The sequence below is a fragment of the Notolabrus celidotus genome, chromosome 2 (genome assembly GCF_009762535.1).
Source record: "Notolabrus celidotus isolate fNotCel1 chromosome 2, fNotCel1.pri, whole genome shotgun sequence".
NCBI lineage: Eukaryota > Metazoa > Chordata > Actinopteri > Labriformes > Labridae > Notolabrus > Notolabrus celidotus.
Genome location: NC_048273.1, coordinates 36187156 through 36211552, shown reverse-complemented (window position 1 = coordinate 36211552; position 24397 = coordinate 36187156). Strand labels below are relative to the sequence as shown.

Below are 24397 nucleotides of genomic sequence, written 5' to 3'. Positions count from 1 at the left end.
GCTGGGGGAACTGGCGCACTGACACTCTGGGCTCCTAGCTCACCCCTTCCCCCCAACCCCTTCATCACTTACTTTAACTCTGCCTGTCCCATTAAAGTTACAAACCATAGACCTTTCTGGAGTCCCTGAGCTCCATTGGTTCATAGATTCCTCTGAGCTGCCGTAGACGTCCTCCTGCTGCAGACGTTCTGGACTTCAGCGGCAACAGCTTCTACTACTCGTCTCATCACTAACACCTCTCTCTCTTACTCCCCTCTATCTGTCTTTCCAGACCCAACTCAGTCGATGCATGATGGCTGTCTAACATGAGTCTGGTTCTGCCTGGGGTTTCTGCCTGTTAAAGGAAGTTTTTCCTCACCACTGTAACTAGCTAAATACTGCAATGTGCAATGCTCATGATGGATTAAGGTGGGGTCAGACTGAGTCTTACCCTGTCTTGAAGTTTGGTCTCTGTTCATAATTTGACATAGAGTGGTCTAGACCTCCTATGTTTGTAAAAGTGTCTTGAGATAACGTTTGTTGTGATTTGGTGCTGTACAAATAAAGATTGATTGATTGATTGATTGATTGATTGATTGATTGATTGATTGATTGATTGATTGATAATCAGGGCGGGAAAACCTCAGTCACATGACTCCATCTGTCATCTGAAAACGCAATCAGTTGATGCTAACGGACAAGAGAGCACAGAGCCGGACTGCAGCGGATCGGAGACAGACCGGACACGGATCTGGTGGAAGTCCTGTGTAAGTCTCTATTCAATAGTCTGAAAGTTTAGCATTCTTGTAGCAGTGTTCTCTGAGCTGCCAGCGTACAGTTACTGAGCTAAGCCTATGTTGTTGTTGTTTATAGTTGTGAGATAAGGACAGGCCCACTGCCCGCAACTAACATGCAGAGACTCTGCATGTTATACTGGTATGTTGGTTACACCACTTTATGGGACACAGCTCACTTTCAAGATGACTTAAAAAGGTATTTAAAGTGTGTATCATACACCAAATGTTATGGTATGTTTATATCTTGCAGTCACTTAAAAATGGCTTTAAAAGTTTGTCCTATCCTATAGGTTGGCCTAGCGGTCTAAGTGTGTGCCCCATATACAGAGGCTACAGTCCTCGTCACAGAGGTCGCAGGCTCAATTCCAGCCTCGACAATTTACTGCATGTTCTCCCCCACTCTCTACTCCCTGCATTTCCTGTCTCTCTTCAGCTGTCCTGTCCATTAAAAAGGTGAAAATGCCCAAAAATATAACTTAGAAATAAAATAAAAGATGAAATAGGACAAACTTTTTTCCTTTTTTTTATTTCATCAACAACAACCCCACAGAGTCCTATCATTTCATTTGTGGGAGTTTATCAAGCGGAGACCTCCGGCCGCGAGAATTGAAGCCAACGCAGAAGTGTTAGTTCATCAGTGTCCGCTTGAGGCTGCCTCCTGAAGTACCAGAAACCACATACACACACATTCAAAAGAGACTATCTTTACAGCAGTAATAAACATGTTTACAGCCTGGTTCAAAAAATGAGTGTAGTCTGGATAGCTCATTTCTCTATCGGCACACACTGTATGTTGGGTGAAATTTTTCATAACACAGCAATTACGTAGATATTAAGATTACAAGTTTTCCATAATGAGAGGCACAGCTGACTTGACTGACAGGCGGGAACACTGTAGCTGTTGGCAAGGAGGCTCAAACCCTGCCTCTTTACCTCACACTAGCTCTAGTTCAACATTTCCAATATGGCTGCTGCCAAAGATTGGCTTCAAAACCTGCAGCGCTTCAGAAACAGATGGGTGACGTCACAGATACTACATCCATTGTTTATACAGTCTATGGAGTTAATCTATGGGTGTGAGAGGCTTCTGTGAGCAATGAGGATGCATTAAAGGATTGTTGAGCAGTTGCTTAAAAAAATCATCATTCTGTTGGGAGAAAGATTCCCAGGAGGTAAAACTTTGCTGGTTTGACCTGAGACTTAAACGCAAGTGATCATAGTCTTCTTGAAAAACACTCGGCTGACATTCCTAGAGTACCACTACATTATACCTCGGACATCCCCTGTTCCCTCAGTCCTCTGCTGTTACATGCTAAGCAGCACTACAGGAGTATAGCACACCACTAAGTGGCCTTGCTCAAGGACACACAAACACTTCTTTTAGCTGTGGCTTCTCCTCCTCCCGCATTTTTCTCATTGTACAAGACGTGGAAATAGACCGATACTTGTAGAAGACATTCAAATTTAAAATCAGTCAAAAGTCATTCCTTGTATGTTCGTATGACAACATAAAACTTTTAAATCACGTCAACAAATCAGGATTGATAAATCTCATCTAAGTTTGTCGAAACATTTCTGGACCCTGCAGACGTTGGAGTCCGCATGCAGATTTTCCTCTGCAAGCTGCGGCTCACGTTGCAGACTTTGAACGAGAACAAAAAGGTGGCCGTGGCCAGGTGGTAAGGTCCAGGATGGATATAACAAAGACCCTCTTGTGCGCACAGTCGACACTATACCTCCTGAAGCCTTCATCCCTGAGTGCTCAGGAGATAAACACCCCCCTCAGCGCTCACTGGAAGATACTGGCCACATTAACCAGGGAAGGAGAAAATGAGGGCCCGCGTGAAACTCTATCAACTGGAAACTCCAAACAAATCCACAGACATGAATGAAGCAGGAGGAGGAGGAGGAGGAGGAGGAGGAGGAGGAGGAGGATAATGGAGGAAGGCTCTCAAGATGTAAGATATCAGACATGCTGGTAAAGCTATTAACTGACCAGACCTGGCTCTGGACAGAGAAGGAAAAAGGACTGGAAGCTAAAATCTTGATTGATTTAACTTGAAAGCAGCTTCCTCATGCTCCTAAACACAAATACGTCCATGAGAAATAAAGATGAAAACTGATGACTGACCGAACAAATACAAGCTGAAATAAAACACTATCAAGTCTAGGGATGTAAATTTCAAGTATTTTCCTTGATCAATCTTTGGAAATATTAACAATCAATTATCAATTAATCATTTAAAAAAAAGGTTAAATGTAATGCATTTTTTACCCTGAATTAAATTTTCCTTTACAACACAATGTATATAACTGACAGCATTGAATGACTACGGATCATATTGAGGTGTTCAAAATGTTAAACACACTGAATATCAACGTGAGGAGCACGCTCATAATATCTGTGGACATACAGTCATAAAAGTGAAGACTCAGACTTCAACAAGGGAACTGAACAGAAACATATTTCAGACTCACAGTGTCTCACAGTTCTCTGTCTACTCGTTCTTATTGAGTAAAATAAGCATGTGTAGGTGCCGGTGGTCAGGTGTCAGCTGGGAGCGCAACCAGGTCAGAATCAGTCCGGTGACGGTGGAGAAAAAAAGCGCTCATGGAGACCTGTCACTCGGCCGCAGCCCTCAGCTGAGTGCCCCCGCTGTGCGCAACATCTTTAGTCAGCTGATTCACATCCAAACTAGGGATGGGAATTTACCGTAATCCTTGTAATCGATTACACAAATTTCCTAATGAACAATTACTTGAGTACTCGCAATTTTATTTTTTTTAACCATAAACAAAAATAGATAAATAAAAGTCTGTCGGATACGGACCTACCAGACCAGAGTTGTAGTAAGTTCTGCTGCCTTTTCTTCAGACATCTTTTCCTCTCTCGTAGTTGCTGTTCTCCGTGATGAGCTTGTACTCCGGCTCAACTAACGCGATCAACTCTTTGAAGCTTTCTCCTTCCACAAAACTTAATGGGAGCATATCTCCAGTTACCATTTTGGTTATTATCAGGCTAATCTTCTCCGCTCCGGTTTCATCACAACGACGTGTGCTAACAGGGTGAGCAAAAGACGTGATGTGAGACTGCCTGTTATCCGTCTCCACTGTTTTCTCCTTGTGCTTTAAGCGTATGTGGTTAAGAATCAAACTAGTATTTCTATGGTATGGAAGTTTAACGCCACATATCTTGCACTGCACATTAACATTCATTTTTATAGTTGACATGTGTCGCAGACGGTTCTGTTTGTTGTGCTTTCGCTTTCGGTTGAATAACGTGTCACTAGAGAGTTGCCGTAGCTGCCGTAAAACAGTTGTTTTTGCTGAAATCTGTCTCGGTGTGTTCTAAAGCTGAAGCCGTTGCCGGAGAAGTCAAATGTTTACACTACCGTTCAAAAGTTTGGGGTCACCCAGACAATTTTGTGTTTTCCATGAAAACTCCCACTTTTATTTATTAAATGAGTTACAAAATGAATAGAAAATATTGTCAAGACATTGAAAATGTTAGAAATAATGATTTTTAGTTGAAATGATAATTTTGTCCTTCAAACTTTGCTTTCATCAAAGAATGCTCCCTATGCAGCAATTACAACATTTCAGACCTTTGACATTGTAGCTGTTAACTTGTTGAGGGAATCTAAAGAAATTTCACCCCACGCCTCCTGAAGCACCTCCCACAAGTTGGATTGGCTTGATGGGAACTTCTTGCATACCATACGGTCAAGCTGCTCCCACAACAGCTCAATGGGGTTGAGATCTGGTGACTGCGCTGTCCATTACAGACAGAATACCAGCTGCCTGCTTCTTCCCTAAATAGTTCTTGCATAATTTTGAAGTGTGCTTTGGGTCATTGTCCTGTTGTAGGAGGAAATTGTCTCCAATCAAGCGCTGTCCACAGGGTATGGCATGGCGTTGCAAAATTGAGTAATAGCCTTCATTATTCAAAATCCCTTATATCTGGTACAAATCTCCCACTTTACCTGCACCAAAGCAGCCCCAGACCATCACATGACCTCCACCATGCTTAACAGATGGTGTCAGGCACTCTTCCAGCATCTTTTCACTTGTTCTGTATCTCACTAATCTTCTTCTGTGTGATCCAAACACCTCAAACTTTGATTTGTCTGTCCATAACACTTTTTTCCAATCTTCCTCTGTCCAATGTCTGTGTTCTTTTGCACATATTAATCTTTTCCTTTTATTGGCCAGTCTCAGATATGTCCTTTTCTTTGCCACTCTGCCTAGAAGGCCAGCATCCCGGAGTCTCCTCTTCACTGTAGACCTTGACACTGGTGTTTTGCAGGTACCATTTAATGAGGCTGCCAGTTCAGGACCTGTGAGGTGTCTATTTCTCAAACTAGAGACTCTACTGTACTTGTCTTCTTGTACTGTTGTGCACCGGGGCCTCCCACTTCTCTTTCTACTCTGGTTAGAGCCTGTTTGTGCTGTTCTCTGAAGGGAGTAGTACACATCGTTGTAGGAAATGTTCAGTTTCTTGGAAATTTCTTGCATGGAATAGCCTTCATTTCTAAGAACAAGAATAGACTGTGGAGTTTCATATGAAAGTTCTCTTTTTCTGGCCATTCTGAAAGTATAATCGAACCCACAAATGTGATGCTCCAGATACTCAACTAGCTCAAAGAAAGGCCAGTTTTACAGCTTCTCTAGCCAGCAAAACCGTTTTCAGCTGTGCTAACGTAACTGCACAAGGGTTTTCCAGATGTTTCTAATCATCCATTAGCTTTCTAACACGATTAGCAAACACAATGTACCATCAGAACACTGGAGCGATGGTTGCTGGAAATGAGCCTCTATATACCTTTGTAGATATTCCATTAAAAAACAGGTGTTTGCAGCTAGAATAGTCATTTACCACATTAACAATGTATAGAGTGTATTTCTGATTAATTTAATGTTATCTTCATTGAAAAAAACAGTGCTTTTCTTTCAAAAATAAGGACATTTCTAAGTGACCCCAAACTTTTGAACGGTAGTGTATATCCCGTTAATTAATTTCCTACCTAGTATATTCAGTTAGGCGAAAACAAAAAGCACATGGTCACACATGTAACGCTGTATGATTATCTTGCCAGGTGCGCGAATAACAAAATGCTATTCGAATAATGGGGTCAACGGCGAGTACTCGAGTAATTGTACCCAACCCTAATCCAAACATGCTTTAAACTTAAAACACCTCCCTGATAGCTGAACCAAATATGAGACCACATGGTGTTTGTTCCACGTGATAGAAAACCAAAACAAAAAAATGTGTTTGATTAAGTTCTTAACGATCAATTAAATGATACTCCATTAATTGTTAACATCCCTAATCAAGTCCAAAATAACATGCTGGCATTTGACATGAAATTACTTTAAAACACACATTAAAGTGTGCTTTTTCCCAGAAAATGAGACTTCCACCTCTTGCTTCTGTAACACCCACTCTAACACGAGGCACCGGGTCAACAATGTCAGCAGGAAATCACCTGACATGCAATCCCATCTCACAGTCAGCTCTCAGAGATGTAGGGCATTCAACAGTTGTTTTGCTGCGACTCCTTATCCAGGTTACAAAGTCTGCAGGACTGCAGCCTCACGTCTGGGTATGCCATCAATGTTGTCCTCCAGTTTAGACCCTCAGACAATGTCTTTATGGAACAGCAAAAGCTTTTAAGTCATCCTCTCTGCCAACATGCTGCTGTATTTCATTCCCTTCTTGATTTTACAGGATTGCCCCATACATGATGTGGCCTAAAACTGCTGATTTTGCCACAGCTTTCAAAAATTAGAGTTGAAATGCAAGTTGCAACATCAAGAGGTGTTTTTTCATCGAGCACATTACTCAGCTGAGACATAGTGAGCTGTCTATTCGCTAACCAAGCTGTTTGTGTGTCGAGAATCCAAATATACTTCAGGCCCTGTGCTTATTATAAAACCATTGAGAAGAGACAAGAGGATCACTGTCTTATTGACTCATTAAGATCAAACTCACAGGCGTCTGTAACAGAGTCTATGGTGGGTGGAAAGTTTGTATGGCAGCCTCTGATTGGTCGAACAGGAAGCATCAGAAGGAATGGCTAACAGATTCTTAATAAAATAAATAATGAGAGGACACAGAGTATTGGATTTAGTATCATAGATTTGGTTTCAGTCTGAATACACAGCAGTTTTAAGAAGCCCATAAAAAAGAAAGGGTCACACCAGAGTGGTGTTAGATTGGTGCAGCTGTCTCCCATACGGTGAAAAAGAAGGGAGTCTCTCACACGCAGCATTCCGAAGATATTAACACTAAACCATATTCTCGGATGTCCATACAACACTGTAGACCCGAGGGAATGAGGATTTAACTTATTAAAGTGGTGCATTTGGTGACGTACTCCTCCCATGGGACCAAAAGGGTGAATGTCAAATTTGCAAGGTCGTGAAAATGGTGTCAATTTTGGAATGACTGGATTGCTGTTCCTTGGAGAGACGGGTTATTGGAAGTGATGGAACGGCATGTGATGTAGTTTAAGGCTAACGTACACTTGTAGCATTTTATTCATACTAAGAAGAAAAACAAACAGACACGTGCAGCTTTTGACTCATAGACTGTATAAATAATGGACAGAGTATCTGTGATGTCACCCATCTGTTTCTGAACGGTGTTTTGAAGCTGATTGTAGGCAGGAGCCATATTGGGAATACTGAACTCAACATAACTTAGGCTGTTTTCGAAACGGCCTGCTACATACTACTTACTAATGTAGTAGTCAGTACCTACTGATTATTACATACTGTGTTTGAATTTAGTCTGTAGTCTGACTGTTCTGTTGGACCTGTGTTGCAGTACGCTGGGTCAGACGTCACTGGATTTCTGGTTTTGGAAAGCGGAAGTAAACAACGGCCAAGCTGATAGAGAAACTGCTTCTTAGCATCACTTATAATTTAAAAAGTTAGGAAGTGGTTTATATTAAATTTGATAACTTTCACAGCACCTAAAAACGGATTTCCTCCCATCAAAAAAGAAGGAAAAAGAAAAAGTGGAACAAACGCTGTGCATTGTGGGAAACAGTATGCAAGGCAGACTGGTCCGATGCATACTGTGAAATTTTCCTGAATCAGTAGACATCCGGGGAGTTTTGGCATACTGCAGATTTTGCTCTTGCTCACTTATTACATACTGAATTTTGGCCAAATCAGTACGTACCGCTAGTATAGTAGGCGGTTTCCAAAACAGCCTTAATGTGACGTTAAGAGGCGGGGTTTGAGCCTCCTAGCCAACAGCTACAGTTCCCGCCTGTCAATCAAGTCAGTCAGTCATGTCCTTATTTGGGCTAAAACTTGTAATCTTAATATTTTCTAAAAATTTCATCCTCCATGCAGTGTGTGCCGATAGAGAGAGAAAATGAGCTAGTCAGACTGAAGCTGTTTTTTGAACCAGTCTGCAAACATGTTTATCAATGCTCTAAAGATTGTCTTCTTTGAATGGGTGTGTATGTGGTTTCCGGTGTTTCTGCAGCCAGCCTCAAGCAGATGCTCGATGAACTGCAGTTTATACCACTTCTGCATGGGCTTCATATTTCAAGACCGGAAGTTGCTGCTTGGTTTGACCAAAGCTGCATTAGTTAGCCTGGTTACCACTGCAAGCTAGCAGGTTCCTGACGAGGTATTTACTTGCTCCTATTATTTGAAACTTTCATCATTTAATCCAAGCAAAAATGACCCCAAAGACACTGTGAGATAACAAAAAGTGAGCTTTAAACATGGTCACCGAATTCACCTCCACATCTACTGTCTATCTGGGTTGCAGCAGTATGAAAGCAGCTATCTGCTGTTGAAAGTGTTTAGAGACTGTTCATGATACAGTACATTCTATGGATGTGACATCATTTTAAAATGCTTGAATATTCATTCACTTATTTAAAATCGAAGAGTCAATGCAAATATTATCTCATTTCGAAAGTACTATTTTCATCGTTGTCACCGGTGCCTGGTTGTAATTAGGGCTGCAAAATTCCAGGAATTTTCAAAGATGGAAACTTTCCATGGGAATAAAGAGAAATAAAGCAGGAATTGACTAAATTGAAGGTTGGCTCTTAATGGGGAACTTAAATATAGTTGGGGAAAATATATTTTAGCATAATCCTGACTGAAACAACCAGATTTCATCAAGTACAGTTGAATATCTCTGCTATTCCTCCATCACATGCACACAGCACACTGCTTACTGCAGGGCTATTGAGACCACGCCCCCTACATGCACTGTGCATTCCTCCATCACATGAAGCACACATGAGTTCTATTTTGGATGGATGTCTGCTTATAACAGAACAAATAGTTATGCTTGGATATGATACCTTTCCATTAAATTACCCTCAATTCCCAGTTATTTCACATAAATTCCCATGGAAAGTTTCCAATTTGGAATACTTCCAAAATCCCCAGCTTAACTTCCCATGGAAATTTACCGGAAGCCTCCGGAAATTTTCCACCCCTTTCCAACCCTAGTTGTAATGCGGTATTCTCACCAGACGGTGGCTATAGAGCGTCTTAAAGCTGTTTGCTAACTGCATTAAATAACAGAAGAAGAAGAATGCTAACTGTGAAAGAAGTCCAAATCATTAAAGTCAGTCAGTGGAAATACGTGTGTAGTGGTGTGAGATTCAAGAACAAAGTTAATTGCAGAGACTGAGCATGGCTGTAAAAAGGCAGATGCTGCCAGTGTGCGCTACTAGCAGCACATTGTACCACTCGATTCCGAATAACCGTCGAATAGATGCCAGTGATCATCGAATAGTATTTTGTCTCAAAATGCCAATCCCTAGTACGCTCTCTGGAAAAAAGACTTATCATGCTCACAAGACACAACAACCAAGCCTCCACATATTTAGGCTGCAAGAGCAATACTGGTCCCATTAAAAGTATCCTAAAGTGGGTGGCAGGTTAGTTCAGTTGGTAGAGTGGGCGCCCCATGTACTGAATCTGTAGTCCTCGTCCCACTGGTCATAGAATCGATTCCAGATCCGGATATGACTCGCTGCATGTCTTCCCCCACTCTTTCCTGTCTCTCTCGAGTTGTCCTATTCATTACAGACTAGAAGCACAAGAAATAATCTTGAAAAAAAAAGTGTCTTAAAGCTGGAAGAAAAACACACATTAAGTAAGAATCTGTGTGGTTCTCTTTGACTCACTTCAAAGCAACCATTCATCATTTTCTCTTTTATTCCACGCAGCTCCCCCGGGGGCGGACGAGGATGAAGGCAGGGTGAAGAAACTGAGCGAGTCTGTCTGCCACTGATGTCCCTTTATAGGCACCTTGTTGATGGTTACATGTTGCCCAAGGGGCTCCTTCGTTTGCTCGACAAATATCAAATGGTTTAGTGAGAAAATGATTAGCTGTTTAAGGCGGAATGACTTCATGTTAAGGAGGTCTAAGGCACGCTATCTCACTCCTCTATTTTTGGCTGCTGTTTTGCCCGGGCAGCTTTGAGGGAAGCAGCGGTTTGAAAGCCGGGGCTGTGTCCGTAAGGTCAAATATTTTGGTGGTTTTTTTTGGTATTTAGAAAGGTACACTTGTTTACTAAAGTTTCTCCTATTTAAAGCTCCTGTGGGGAACCTTTGGTTGCTGTCAATTAGGGAAACCACTGTGACAAAGCAGGGCCTCTTATCTCTTTGCTGATTTACTCCTGACTTCTGTAATTAAGGCGTTTTTCAAACGGAGGACCTTTAACCCGGAACTAGGGACTCTACCCCGGAACTACGTTGATTGGTAGATTACCCACAGTGTTTTTATCCCGCCCGCTGTCCACAATAACATCACACACATCTGTGATTCACTTGATTTCTCTTTCTTTCATTAGTTTTTATTTGTTCTATCTTTTTTGTATGTGTGTGTACTTTTCAAAAGAAGAAGCTGTGATTCTCTTGATTTAGCAGCTTGTAACAGTAGTCTTCTCTCAGCCCATCGTGAATGCGTCTCTCCCGGTGTTACGGTTTTAAAAGTGACCCTGTAAATTGGAGACCTTCAGCTGAACGTGTCAGTGTTTGTGGAGTTTACACAGCTGTTGAAACACAGAGGGAGTTCCTGGGAATGCAAACTAGTTTAGTTTTTATTAAGATTTCAAAATATCCTCATCAGATATTTAATGATCGTCTAAAGACGTTTATGAGGGATGCATCCGGCTGAAAGTCTCCAGTTAACAGGGTCGCTGTGTAAACCGAAACACCGGCCGATCTGCCACAGCCTTTTGAGTTCAAAAGGATTTTAAAGCCGTGTTGAGACGTCTTTGCTACTCGCGCTTATCTCCTCTCACGTGTTGATTCAGTGAATCCATCTGTGATGAAATATAGCACCATCTAAAACAGACCAGCTGAGTCTCTTCATGCTAACAGGCTAACTGTGTTGCTCATAATGATACCTGCCTGTCCGTCTGCTTATATGGTGTCATCTGTGATGAATGGCATTTGTCTTTGTTTTACTGCCCTCTACTGGTCTGGTGGTGTAGTGCTTTTTTTTCCTCCATACGTCACTGGCCTGATTTGCACGATCTACTCGGGACTTCAGCCCATGGTCGAAACATAGACAACAATGGGGGCACAGAACCTTTTAGTTCAGGGTTAAGTAGTTCAAAAGTGCATTTCGACCAAGAATTCCGGGGTCTTTCAGCCCCCAGAACTACTTTACCCAGCTACTTTTCAGCCGGATGCATCCCTCATAAACGTCTTTAGACGATCATTAAATATCTGATGAGGATATTGAATCTTAAAACTCCCTCTGTGTTTCAACAGCTGTGTAAACTCCACAAACACTGACACGTTCAGCTGAAGGTCTCCAGTTTACAGGGTCACTTTTAAAACCGTAACACCGGGAGAGACGCATTCACGGTGGGCTGAGAGAAGACTACTGTTACAAGCAGCTAAATCAAGAGAATCACAGCTTCTTCTTTTGAAAAGTACACACACATACAAAAAAGATAGAACAAATAAAAACTAATGAAAGAAAGAGAAATCAAGTGAATCACAGATGTGTGTGATGTTATTGTGGACGGCAGGAGGAATAAAAACACTGTGGGTAATCTACCAATCAGACATGTTCAGCATTGCAGGCCCTGCCCCCCGAAAGACCTGGGGCTTTTGAAAAGTACTACCCCCCTAGCAGGGGCTTTTTGGGGGGGATATTATCTACACATGAACTAAATTTAGACCCTGGGTCCACCGGTCGAAACACATATAGTTCAGGGGTAAAGTCTCTAGTTCCGGGGTAAAGTTCCTCTGGTCGAAATGCCCCTCTAGAGGCTAAAAGACCCCGGAACTCTTGGTCGAAATGCACCCCTACAGTTCAAAAAACAAGAAAATGATTCTGCTTTTGACCCCTACCCTGCTGCATTTATATTAAGAATTTAAAGTAACCATATGGAAATAGTCTACAGGTACACAGATAGTCTGTTTTTTAAGCTCATAAAGAGGCATCAACAAGCCTCCTCACAGAAATGGCTTTAAATTCCTTCTTTTTTCACTCCTCTAAAACTTCTTCACGTCAAATACTCAAAAGAAAAGATGTGTATGCTGGGATCTGTCTGATGAACATTTTCAGATTTTGACACAGAATGAGGAAACTCCTTAAAGCAGCAGCAGCAGCAGCTCGTCTTTTGTCTAAGAGCTGCAGCTTTTAGACAAAAGATGTGAAAGCAGGGGCTCCCTCTATTCAACCGCAGGATCCTTGGAGAGTGGCATGAAGGAAATGAATACTGCTGCCAATCACTCCTCACTGTTCACGGGCTCTTTTTCAAAGCCCCTGCTTGCCTTTCAGCTCTGTGGAGGAGGGGAGAGGGAAGGTTGGTTGGACGTGCACTTGGCCCTTCACAATTTTGCACACTTCTGGAGAGTTTTATAAGACCTTGGTTATATTGATTTTTGCACGTTGAGCCAGAGGAATAAAGCCAGCAGTGACCTACTCACTTCACACACAAAAATGACCACATTGCCAACAAGTCCACAATAAGATAGCATGGAAAAGTGAGTGTTTTCTGAAGATTACAGTGTGTGAGGTAGAAGGAACACCAGGTGGACTTTGTCCTATTGCAATCTGTAGTTGTGCACAGCAAGATTGTCTTACTTCCAAGAAAACATATCATATAAACATGATAAATATGATGGGGAAGGACTTTTTCTGTCTGCACAAAACTCATTTTAGTCACTTTTGCTTTGTTTGGAAAATCTAAGCGCTTCAGTGTGCAGTGAAACCAGCGACACAGCCAGTATGCCATGCAAGAAGCTGAAAACAGACCCTGTTAGTGCCGACTTTCCATCAAGACAAATTCCTCAGAGCAATGTGTTAGGGATCAAGTGGAGTGGTGAATAATCCACGGAAAACTGGGCTCAAACAGATCATTATTACAGCAGACATCAAGTGAATGTACAGAGGTCTTACTTCATCCATCATCTTCTAAAATTATCACATAGATGGTCAGAATGCCAGGAAACAGGGGAAGAAAGAGCACTATTGAAGGCTGGGAGGTGGATGTCACAGCTCCGGCTGAGCGCCTTATGGAGGTTCAGTGAGCAGAGGGATGCCGGGTCTCCCTGGAAATAAACTCAAACACCACCAAACAACCGTTTTAATAAAAGAGCTTTCCACTAGCCTTGGAGTCAAATTTGCCAACACAATTCAAACCCACGGTGAAGGTCTTCAGACTGATAACAGGAGCGCACAGAGGGAGTGCATGTGGAGAGAGGGATTCCTGAGACAGATGGTTTACTACCCTTTAGTCATGTGCAGAAACAATCAGGGATGCTGCCTGCAGTTCAGCCACAGACAAACACACTGTGTATGCAAATCCTGCTTCAGCTCAGGCATGACGTCTTCCTGTTCCCCACCGACCCTTTGAGAGTCGGGAGTTTGTTAAAGTTATCAAAATGAAATCTTAAATGGAGAGTCCATGTGCTGTGAGAGCAGGAGGAACAGAGCAGGACTAAGAGGGGTCTCCATGCTTTATTCACATACAGAAAGTGTCCATGTATAGGGGCGCTGGTGGCCTAGCGGTCTAAGCGCCCCACATATATAGAGGCTACAGTCCTCGTCGCAGGGGTCGCCGGTTCGATTCCCGGCCGGTCGACCATTTCCTGCATGTCTTCCCCCACTCTCTACTCCCCACATTTCCTGTCTCTCCCCACCTGTCCTAAAAAAATAAAGGCAAAAAGGCCAAAATATAACTTAATAAAAAAAAAAAAAAAAAAAAAAAAAAAGAAAGTGTCCATGTATTTAAAACAACAGTGGGGGGAAATGTAGCAGACTGTATGGGCTGTAGACACTGCGGAAGCGGACCAATCACCATTCATCTGGGAACTTTTTAAAATATCAAATATAAGACAGAAAAATGGGCAACAGCATGAGGACGACGGTATCTTTAGAGAATGACATTCCCGGCTGTCGTCTGGTATTTTGTTCAGACACAATGCTGGCACTTCTTTTAAAAGGCAGCGTGAGGACTTTTCATGGTATGTTGATTCTGGTGACCAGTGTGGATGGAATCTGTATGCTTCCTTTATAGGATGAAGACTGCATTTCTCATGTGCACCATAATCCACTGTCATAAAGATGTGGCTCTTGCCAAAGCCTGCATTCATGGATGGTTGAGACAGATCTTCTTTTTGATACTTGTCTTTGTTCAAGACAATGTTTTGCAGGATGCAGAGAGATGAGGTAATGTATTGATTTTTATCCATCCATCCATCCATCCATCTTCTTCCGCTTATCCGGGTCCGGGTTGCGGGGGCAGCAGCCTCAGCAGGGAAGCCCAGACACTCTTCTCCCCGGCCACTTCCACCAGCTCTTCTGGGAGGATACTGAGGCGCTCCCAGGCCAGCTGAGAGACATAGTCTCGACAGCGTGTCCTGGGCCTTCCCCGTGGCCTCCTCCCAGTTGGACACGCCCGAAACACCTCCCCAGGGAGACGTCCGGGAGGCATCCTAACCAGATGCCCGAACCACCTCATCTGGCTCCTCTCGATCAGGAGGAGCAGCGGCTCTACTTTGAGCCTCTACTGGATGTCTGATCTCCTGACCCTCTCTCTAAGGCCGAGCCCAGACACCCTGCAGAGAAAACTCATTTCGTCCGCTTGTATTCGCGATCTTGTTCTTTCGGTCACTACCCACAGCTCGTGACCATAGGTGAGGGTATTGATTTTTAGTTAGGTTAAAATATCAGGGATGTCCCGATCCTGATCCAAACTATCAGATCAGAGTCAATCAGGGCATTTTTTCATGGTCAGTGATTGGCATTTGAGCCGATCAACTCACCCAAACATTTGCGTCTACTGACACTGAGCATAAATTGCACCTGAACGCAACGTGCAAGTGTAACCGAGCGTTCTCACAGCCAAATTCAACCAGATCTGTGTCCGGTCCATCTCAGATCCATCGGTTTCTATTCTAGTCAATGTGTTAACTTCCTCTGGATCCACTCTGTTGCGTTCCGGCTGCGTCTCTGCTCCAGCAGGTCGGACACAAGACCTCTATTTTGCCGGATGCCGGAGCACGACTAATCAATCTCAACAGAGCAGATGGAACAGCACCAGTCAGGCACCAAAACAAAATGAAAACATCCGGTTAATTTTCAGAATAAAACACAACAAACAGTCATGATGAGCGGAGCCAGGTCTGGAGTCAACAGGTCAGAGGTTTTCAGAGGACCAGAAAGACAACATGGATGAGGAGAGGAGGAGGAGAATCCTTGATTCAGTGATTGCTGCGTGAAAACGGACGAGAGAGCACGGAGACGGACCTGACACAGATCTGGTGGAAGTCCCGTGTGAGTTTGCTTAACTGAATATATACTTAATGATAAAATAATAAACTGGGCATTGATATGGAACTCCAGCCACGACTTGAACTTTATTGCACATGTGCACAGCTGTTTATGGTTTGCTACTTAAGTGTCTCAGTTAGCTATATCAGTATGAAACAGAATCCACGATAACAGGACCCCGAGACAAAAGAAGCTACAAGAAGAATACATTCATTCATTTTAAAGGTGACATATCATGCAAAATTGACTTTTTAATGGTTCTCTACCTGAAATATGTTTCCCTGGCATGTCTACATACCACCGAGAATGAAAAAAATCCATTCTGCCCCTGTTTTGATTTCTCCACCTTTCTGTAAATGTGTGTGAAACCAGCCGTTTCAGACTTCAGTGTTTTTGTTACGTAACAACAATATCCGGTCTGTCACGGAGTCAGAGCTTGGAGCTTGTTCAGCCCATAGACTGTATAAAATAATACTGAATCCCTCCTCCGTTTTTCATTACCTGCACAAATGTGTGCTAACAAGGAGCTTAGGAGGGAGGCATGCTAGTTGTAGGCTGTCTTAATAAACACAAAGGTCGGTTTTACTCCCCACGTCTGCAGATTTGAAGATCTAGTGGATGATTTTTATTTGTCATGGATAAGTGCTAGCGCTAATTAGCATAGCCACATAGCTATATGTTCATAGCTGTAGCTGTAGCTGTAGCTGTGTACCAAGACACACGTCGACATACTGACAAATAAAACAACAAGAAACACTAAATCTGTGACCAATCCTTCAGAAAGGTCCTGCTGCCTTTCTGGCAGAGGTCGGTTTTACTCCCCACGTCTGCAGATTTGAAGATCTAGTGGATGATTTTTATTTATCATGGATAAGTGCTAGCGCTAGTTAGCATAGTCACATAGCTATATGTTCATAGCTGTAGCTGTAGCTGTAGCTGTGTACCAAGACACACGTCTACATACTGACAAATAAAACAACAAGAAACACTAAATCTGTGACCAATCCTTCAGAAAGGTCCTGCTGCCTTTCTGGCAGAGGTCGGTTTTACTCCCCACGTCTGCAGATTTGAAGATCTAGTGGATGATTTTTATTTATCATGGATAAGTGCTAGCGCTAGTTAGCATAGTCACATAGCTACATGTTCGTAGCATTGTACCAAGACACACGTCTACATACTGACAAATAAAACAACAAGAAACACTAAATCTGTGACCAATCCTTCAGAAAGGTCCTGCTACAGGCGCCTCTCCGTCAGGATCAGATTCAGGATCAGATTCAGAGGGTTGAAGTAACGCGATCTCTGAGTAGCCGTGTATATTCAGCCAACATGTAAACATTAGATCAACGTGCCGGAGAGCCGAGGCACATCCACTTCCGGAGGGGGCGTGGTCAGAGGGAAAACCGAGTGTTCTGAGGAGGACTTAAGAAGAGGGATTTTCAGGCATGCCAAAATCTGATTTCAAAGTGTTTTTTTGAGCATAAACTTTAAAGACATGTTTTGGGGACCTCTTAGACCAATATATATTGATGAAAAAAGCGTGATATGTCCCCTTTAATATGATTTACATTTTCTTCTGTGAAACTCACTGCACAAGACTAGTTATGTAGAGTACAGTCATCATAAACGTTATTAATTCCCCTCAAAGACCACCTTCCATGACGAGTCAAATCCATAAATAATCATCACTGAGCCCTGCCAGCTCGTCCTGTTGGTCCTCACCAATGCAGGCCACATTATGAATCCAAAATGTGTACGCACAGGCCTGAGAAAAACACACGATATTTCCCCCAATTACAAAAAAGAATACACACTAACTCAACATGCCCAAACACACTGCAGCGTTATTTAACTTGGCCGTGTCTGTTGTTCTGGATACTCCCATGTCAAATAGAAGATCCCTCAGAAACTCCCAACACTGTTAACAGACACAAGCCCTTTGTGGTCTGGAGAACATTTTTAGGAGATTACACTCCTTTTTTGTCAACAGGATGTCGTAGGCATGTATGTGTGCACGCCATGTGTGCATACAGGGCTGGTGGAAGCAGCTTAGGGTGCAACATATCTGAAGAAGAGAGAGCTACTTCAGCTCCTCAAAGCAGGAAGACTAAATCAGGTCACTTATCTTACCTGCACCTTCTCCTTAGTTTCTCCCTTCAATACATGATGTATTTAAATGTACTGCATTTAAAAACCCAGCTGACTTTAATCTCTACATTGATCTGCAGTGAGTTTGGTTCTTCCATCCAACGTGTTGCCAGTCTCACCTCCCTCCAGCAGGGTTTTCCAGCAGCTGTCACAGCGTTATGGAAGTTTCTGTCCACAAACATTCTTTAGACTCGGCACACTAAGTTGTCAAACATTAAGAGATTTCTCCAAACGACCAGACAAGGTTTCAGGCAAACCACAAAAGAGGCCCTGGTCGGGCAACGTAGGATTAACTATAGCGTGATGGAGAACAAGAGGAACCAAAATGGACAGAGTCAGCCTACGGTCCAACACCAGGGAAATTACAGAGTGGAGAAAAAGAGCTGAATGTTGTTTCAAACAGCACACGAAGGGTTACTCTAACGCACTTTTAAAAAAGCTAGAAGCCAAAATTATCCAGCAGACCATCTTACATCCTTTAAGACTCACAGGATCTGTTAAACCTGCTATGATCACGTCTACAGCGACACCTTATTGTATGATGTGCAGAAAAATCTCACGTCCAGTGAATAACCTGCACACACTTGACTCTCCTTGACAAAAGGAGAGGAGAAACTAAGTTGCCGAGTCGCCCTGAATCCCATCTGTTGTGAAAACGCTGATGCCATGATAACATGATGATACGTCGTGTATTTACAGCAGCACATTAGTCAATCTGAGAAGCTGCAGCATCAGCTTCCTCCCTCCACAAAGACATTTCGCACCAGCACTTCTACCCGTTCATTAAGCTGCACAGTGGCACTCCAATGGTAAATGACTGGTTTCAAACTGCCAACTGAAGACAGCTTTGGTAAACCCTAAATTAACAACTTAAGACCAATCTATAGACTTGCTCAACCCTGGAAGCATGAGGCAGGACGGGGAATCATTCAGAGCTCAACCATGAAGTGAAACACAGAATCTCTTTCTTTTCAAGGTCTAACTTTTCTCCTTCACTGGCGCCACTGCACTTTATCATATTATTTTAGCCTGTACATATTAGTCATGCCTATTTGTTGTTCTTTTGTATTTATAGCTGATTTATAGCTGATATTTTTATTTGTAGGTCTTATTCTTATGCCTTGTACAAAGAGAGCACAGTTTACCTAAGTCAAATTCCTTGTGTGTTCAAGCATACCTGGCCAATAAAGCTGATTCTGATTCTGATTCTGATTCTGAAAGTGCACAAATGCAAAGAATGAGTTTGTCTTTTTATATTGCCCCAAATTGTGTACACAAAAATAAACATGACAACAAAGCAGAAAAAATTAAATAGGACAGAGGACGGAAATATTCTCTCTGATAGCGAGTCGCCTGTTTCCTGCCCCGCTATGATCGGTTTCCTTTTCCACAGAGTTTCAGAGCGTGTTCTGTTAATCTACAGCTGATACATGTTGCTGTTTATCATACAGACATGATTACATGAAGGATAGAGGGGAGGAGATGAAATACGCAGCCGATGTGCAGGGATCCCGGAAGTGCTGTAAATGCAGGAAATACAATGCCGCTGAGTGGACCAATCACAGGGCTTGCGGTCCGCGTCCATTTGAAGCATTAGTTACATTTTGGAGGGGTTGTGCGTCGGCTATGTGTGTAGGCCTCTGTGTGAGTACGGGAGCTACTCAGACCTATGCGTAGGCTGTGCCCTTGATTCAATGCAGAAGTACAAACCAGGCTTAAAGCTGGGGTTGGCAGTCTCAGAAAACTAGCATGAATTTGAATGTAGCATTTCCTCATGACTCAGTCTAACCCCTCCCCTCCTTCTCGGAGCTCCTTCAAAACGACACCCCCACCGCTCACATGCACGAGCGCCGCTGACTTGCGACCATATGATGGTGACTGATTCAAAGCCGGTCCTCAGATCATCGTTTGTGTTTTGCACTACATCAACTCATGTCTCACTCAGCGGTAAGAAAACACCAAAACATTCTCATAGTGAAAGTTAAAAACACAAACAAACATGGCTGCTGTTAGCACTCACAACTGTCATGCTAGCATTATCCAGTTGTACTGGTGACACGATATCAGGAGAAAAGTTATAACACATATATAATACTGTAACAACTCTACTGTTTGTTAAACGTGTTCAGTGTAGATGTTCTTAATTCCTACAGTGTTGACAGTCAGTGAAGGCATCAGGAGAGGTGTAGAGTGTGTGAGAGGGAGAGAGGAGAGACAAGAGGAGAAGTTTTTCATTCATTCAAACATTGATTGTTGTTTTGTTGGTTGGCGTGATCACGGCCGACAGTGACCGGTTATTAAAGATCAACGTGTTCACGAACCGGCTCGTCAGCCCTACCCGGACGGACGCTACAATACATCTACATTTTCTGTAGGACTTACTAAATGTCATTCATTCTTCTGCTTGTCAGAGCCCCGTGGTGAGAGCTTTTTAGACTCTGATCTGGACTACAGTCCTGAGCAAAGCACCTCATCGGGTCAGAGGGGACAGGCCCGAGTTCGAGCGAGAGGGGCAGTCAGTAGAGTGAGGGGAAGCAGAGGCAGGGGACTCGGAGTACATGCCGGGGAAATGTACGCACAGGAGGTGGGCAGAACGGCAGGACGGGATTTGAATGGTTTAAAATTTTGGCACACAAAAAACGGTGATTGGTTGGTGTTTTCCCAGGTTTACTCGGGGCTGTAGATAGCAGCTTTTTTTCACTCTTTTTTAAGAACACATTATGTATTGATTACCATCAGGACATAAAGATCATTTTAACCAGTATAACAAAAAGTGGATCTAAATCTGACTACCAACCCCAGCTTTAAGCTGTAGTGGTCTACGCTGTTGTGAACACTATGTCGTGTCTGCGTCTCTGAAGTACTCTGCCTAAACTGTAGCCTGTAGTGCACTTTCAATGCTAGTCATATCCCCAGTTTGAGGTTCTGTTAAAGTCCTTGCTGACTGTAGACAGGAAACCATGCAGACTGAATCCAATCACATCATGTTGGAGTTGGAGCTGATATATTTTGAGAAGCGGTTGATCATCATACTGTCATTTTTGCAAAGAAGAAAGAAGGAGACGTCACAGGAGATGGGATGTAGTGCCAATGTACAGTGATACCAGTGGGCCAATCACAGGGCTCGTGGTCTCGTTGTTTCGATGAATAGTTATGTTTTTGATTAGGTGCACATCAGCCTTGTACGTAGTCTTCATTTTTTACTACTGTGACCTTTTTCTGGAGTTGTATCCAATCCATATTGACTTTGTACATAAAATGACTTTTCTTTAAGGTTTAGCTTCGTCTGTTTGGACCGGGTAAGCTCTAAATCATTTTCCCTTTTTGGACCAATTAAGCTGACTGAGCTAAAAAGGCCTGAAAGAGATGCACATAAAAATAAGTATACAGTACAAATTCATACTTAGAAAGCAGTGGTGGTCAAGAGAGAGCTCAAAGAAGAATGACTGTAAAACATAGCAAGTGTTTTTCAGGAACTTGAAACCAAAACAGTTCAGAGTAAGATAAATACTGATGCTTTGATACGACCGGGGCACTTAAAAGTTGTCTAAACCAAGTGCATCTTTCTGACAACAAGCTGAACCAAACGTGCCTCCCTTTGATTCACTTCATGTAACCAAACACCGGCACACAACCACAAATATCTCTGACTGTTCCATTGAAATGTCTGGTTTGGTCACTTCCTCCTTTCATTCTTGGTGACACATCAGCGTACCACCCAGAGGTTCAAACACAACACAGCTGTGGAGCTGCTCCAGGCTCCATGATGCAAAGTTGTACACAAAAGTGTCCCTGATTACACAGCATGTTCAGGTTTTGTTAAGTACTCGATCCGGATCTAGTTATATCATGTAACATTACTTGAAAGCCTCTATGTCTGATTCATGTGTGTCACTGACTCATTATCTGGACTCTGCACATTCTGTCTGCATGATCTGCTTTAATCTTTTGCACATTTATGCACAAACATTTAGATATACCTTTATGTTTATTGCTAGGCCTCACAATAATAACATTTAAGTTATGCATAAACCTGGTTCTGATTCTCATATAAATCAATGATCTCCTGATTGCCTTACTGTAATGATGAGTCTGTTAGAATAAACACTTCTTTATATAAAGGTGTGTTTTTGAGTAGTGAAATCTGCATGTCTGATCTCCTCCATCAGGCTGCTCCAAAGTCTAGGTACCCTGACTACTACAGTAAAAGCTTCTGGTCTTGGTCCTAAAGTTAAAGGTGACATATCACGCTTCTTTCATCAATATATATTGGTCTAAGAGGTCCCCAAAACATGTCTTTAAAGTTTATGCTCAAAAAAACACTTTGAAATCAGATTTTGGTCTGCCTGAAAAGCCCTCTTCTTCAGTCCTCCTCAGAACACTCTGTTTTCTCTCTGACCACGCCCCCTCAGGAAGTGAATGTGCCCTCGGCTCTCCAGCATGTTGATCTAATGTTTACATGTTGGCTGAATATACACGGCTGCTCACAGATAGCGTTACTTCAACCCTCTGAATCTGATCCAGAATCTGATCCTGACGGAGAGGCGCCTGCAGCAGGACCTTTCTGAAGGATTGGTCACAGATTTAGTGTTTCTTGTTGTTTTATTTATCAGTATGTCGACGTGTGTCTTGGTACACAGCTACGAACATGTAGCTATGTGGCTATGCTAACTAGCGCTAGCACTTATCCATGATAAATAAAAATCATCCACTAGATCTTCAAATCTGCAGACGTGGGGAGTAAAACCGACCTCTGTGTTTATTAAGACAGCCTACAACTAGCATGCCTCCCTCCTAAGCTCCTTGTTAGCACACATTTGTGCAGGTAATGAAAAACGGAGGAGGGATTCAGTATTATTTTATACAGTCTATGGGCTGAACAAGCTCCGAGCTCTGACTCTGTGACAGACCGGATATTGTTGTGACGTAACAAAAACACGGAAGTCTGAAACGGCTCGTTTCACACACATTTACAGAAAGGTGGAGAAATCAGAACAGAGGCAGAATGGATTTTTTTCATTCTCGGGGGGTTTGTAGACATGCCAGGGACACATATTTCAGGTAGAGAACCATTAAAAAGTCCATTTTGCATGATATGTCACCTTTAAGTTCCAGAAAAGTATTGTCAAACTACTTTTCCAATGTGATAAAGCAGAATGGAGGAATCTTTAAAGTCTCTTTTTAAAACTCACTTTTACAGACTTGCTTTTATGGGATGTCGTCGTCTTTTTACTGCCTTCATTATCATTTTACTTTCTATGCCTTTTTATTTTCCTTTCATTGTTTTACTCTCCTAATATCTCATTTACTATCTTGATTTATGCATGTATTTTACTGCTTTTATCTGCACATCCGTCAATGCTTCACCTATATTGATGATTTTATCTCTGTATTGTGTTTAACCCTCCTTTAATGCTGTATTCCTTTTTACTGCTTGCCTTGTACCCCTTTTTTATTCTTTCTGTCCTTTTATATTCTTAATTGTCTTACTTTATTGGTCCCTTTGGTCTCAGTTCTTACCGTCGAGTTCTTGTGTTGCCTGTGTTGAATCATCGTTTGGGTCTTTTGTGTTTGTTTTCCTGAAGTCTGATTTTAATTTGTGTAAGCCCTCTCTGCTGTAGAGTACTCTTTGTGTTTATATTTATGTGCCCTGCCGTAGTTTTTAAAAGGTGCTATATAAATAAAAGGTATTATTATTATCATTATAGGATGGATGAGGGAACGTCACCTACAGCTCAACCTGTCCAAGACTGAGCTTATTATCATTCCAGCCAGTCCCACTATGGACCCACAGATCAATATCCAGTTTGGATCACAAAACCTCATGCCCACTAAGTCTGCCCGAAATTTGGGTGTCATGATCGATGACCAGCTAACCTTCAAGGTTCATGTTGCCTTCGATTGCTCGGTCCTGGTGTTTTCCCTCTATAACATCAAGAGGATCAGAGCCTACCTGACAGAACACGCAACACAGCTTCTGGTTCAGGCTCTTGTAATGTCACGCATTGACTACTGCAACTCTCTATTGGCAGACCTCCCTGCATGCACAGTTAAACCTCTGCAAATGATCCAGAACGCAGCGCACGTCTGGTCTTCAACCAGCCTAAGACAGCTCATGTCACTCCCCTGCTCATCTCACTACACTGGCTTCCAGTTGCAGCTCGCATCAGATACAAAACTCTAATCATGACTTACAAAGCAGGAACCAAAACCGCTCCAGTTTACCTGGAACCCCTCATCCAGGTCTACTGCCCTTCTCGCCCGCTACGCTCAGCCTCTGAAAAGCGCCTAGTGCTTCCAGCACACAAGGCCTCAAAATCAAAATCACTAGCTGGACTCTTCTCTTCTGTTGCCCCTAAATGGTGGAATGAATTGGTCAACTCCATTCGATCTGCAGAGTCCCTCTCTACTTTCAAAAGACAGCTAAAGACCCAGCTCTTTAGGAAGCACTATGCACTTAGCTAGACTGTTCTCCACTGTTGTCCCCAGTGGCAGGTCATGTCTTCCAGCTACAATTGACTCACACTGTCCTGATCTACTCTGGGAATCTGTGTTCAGCTCTGGAGTGACCCAGCACTTGGTACTTTGGTCATTATTGTGGTGATGTTAATTGTTGATGATGATAATGGAAGGTCTTAAATTGTTTGGTTACTTCATTGTAGATGTTCCTTATTTCGGAAAA

General features: G+C 42.7%; 1 protein-coding gene across 5 annotated transcripts in view; it reads right to left on the bottom strand.

Annotated features, from left to right (window-relative positions):
* Positions 1-24397, bottom strand: part of ryk (receptor like tyrosine kinase) — a 79550-nt gene that overhangs the window by 50878 nt on the left and 4275 nt on the right. The gene's annotated exons all lie outside the window — the stretch shown is intronic.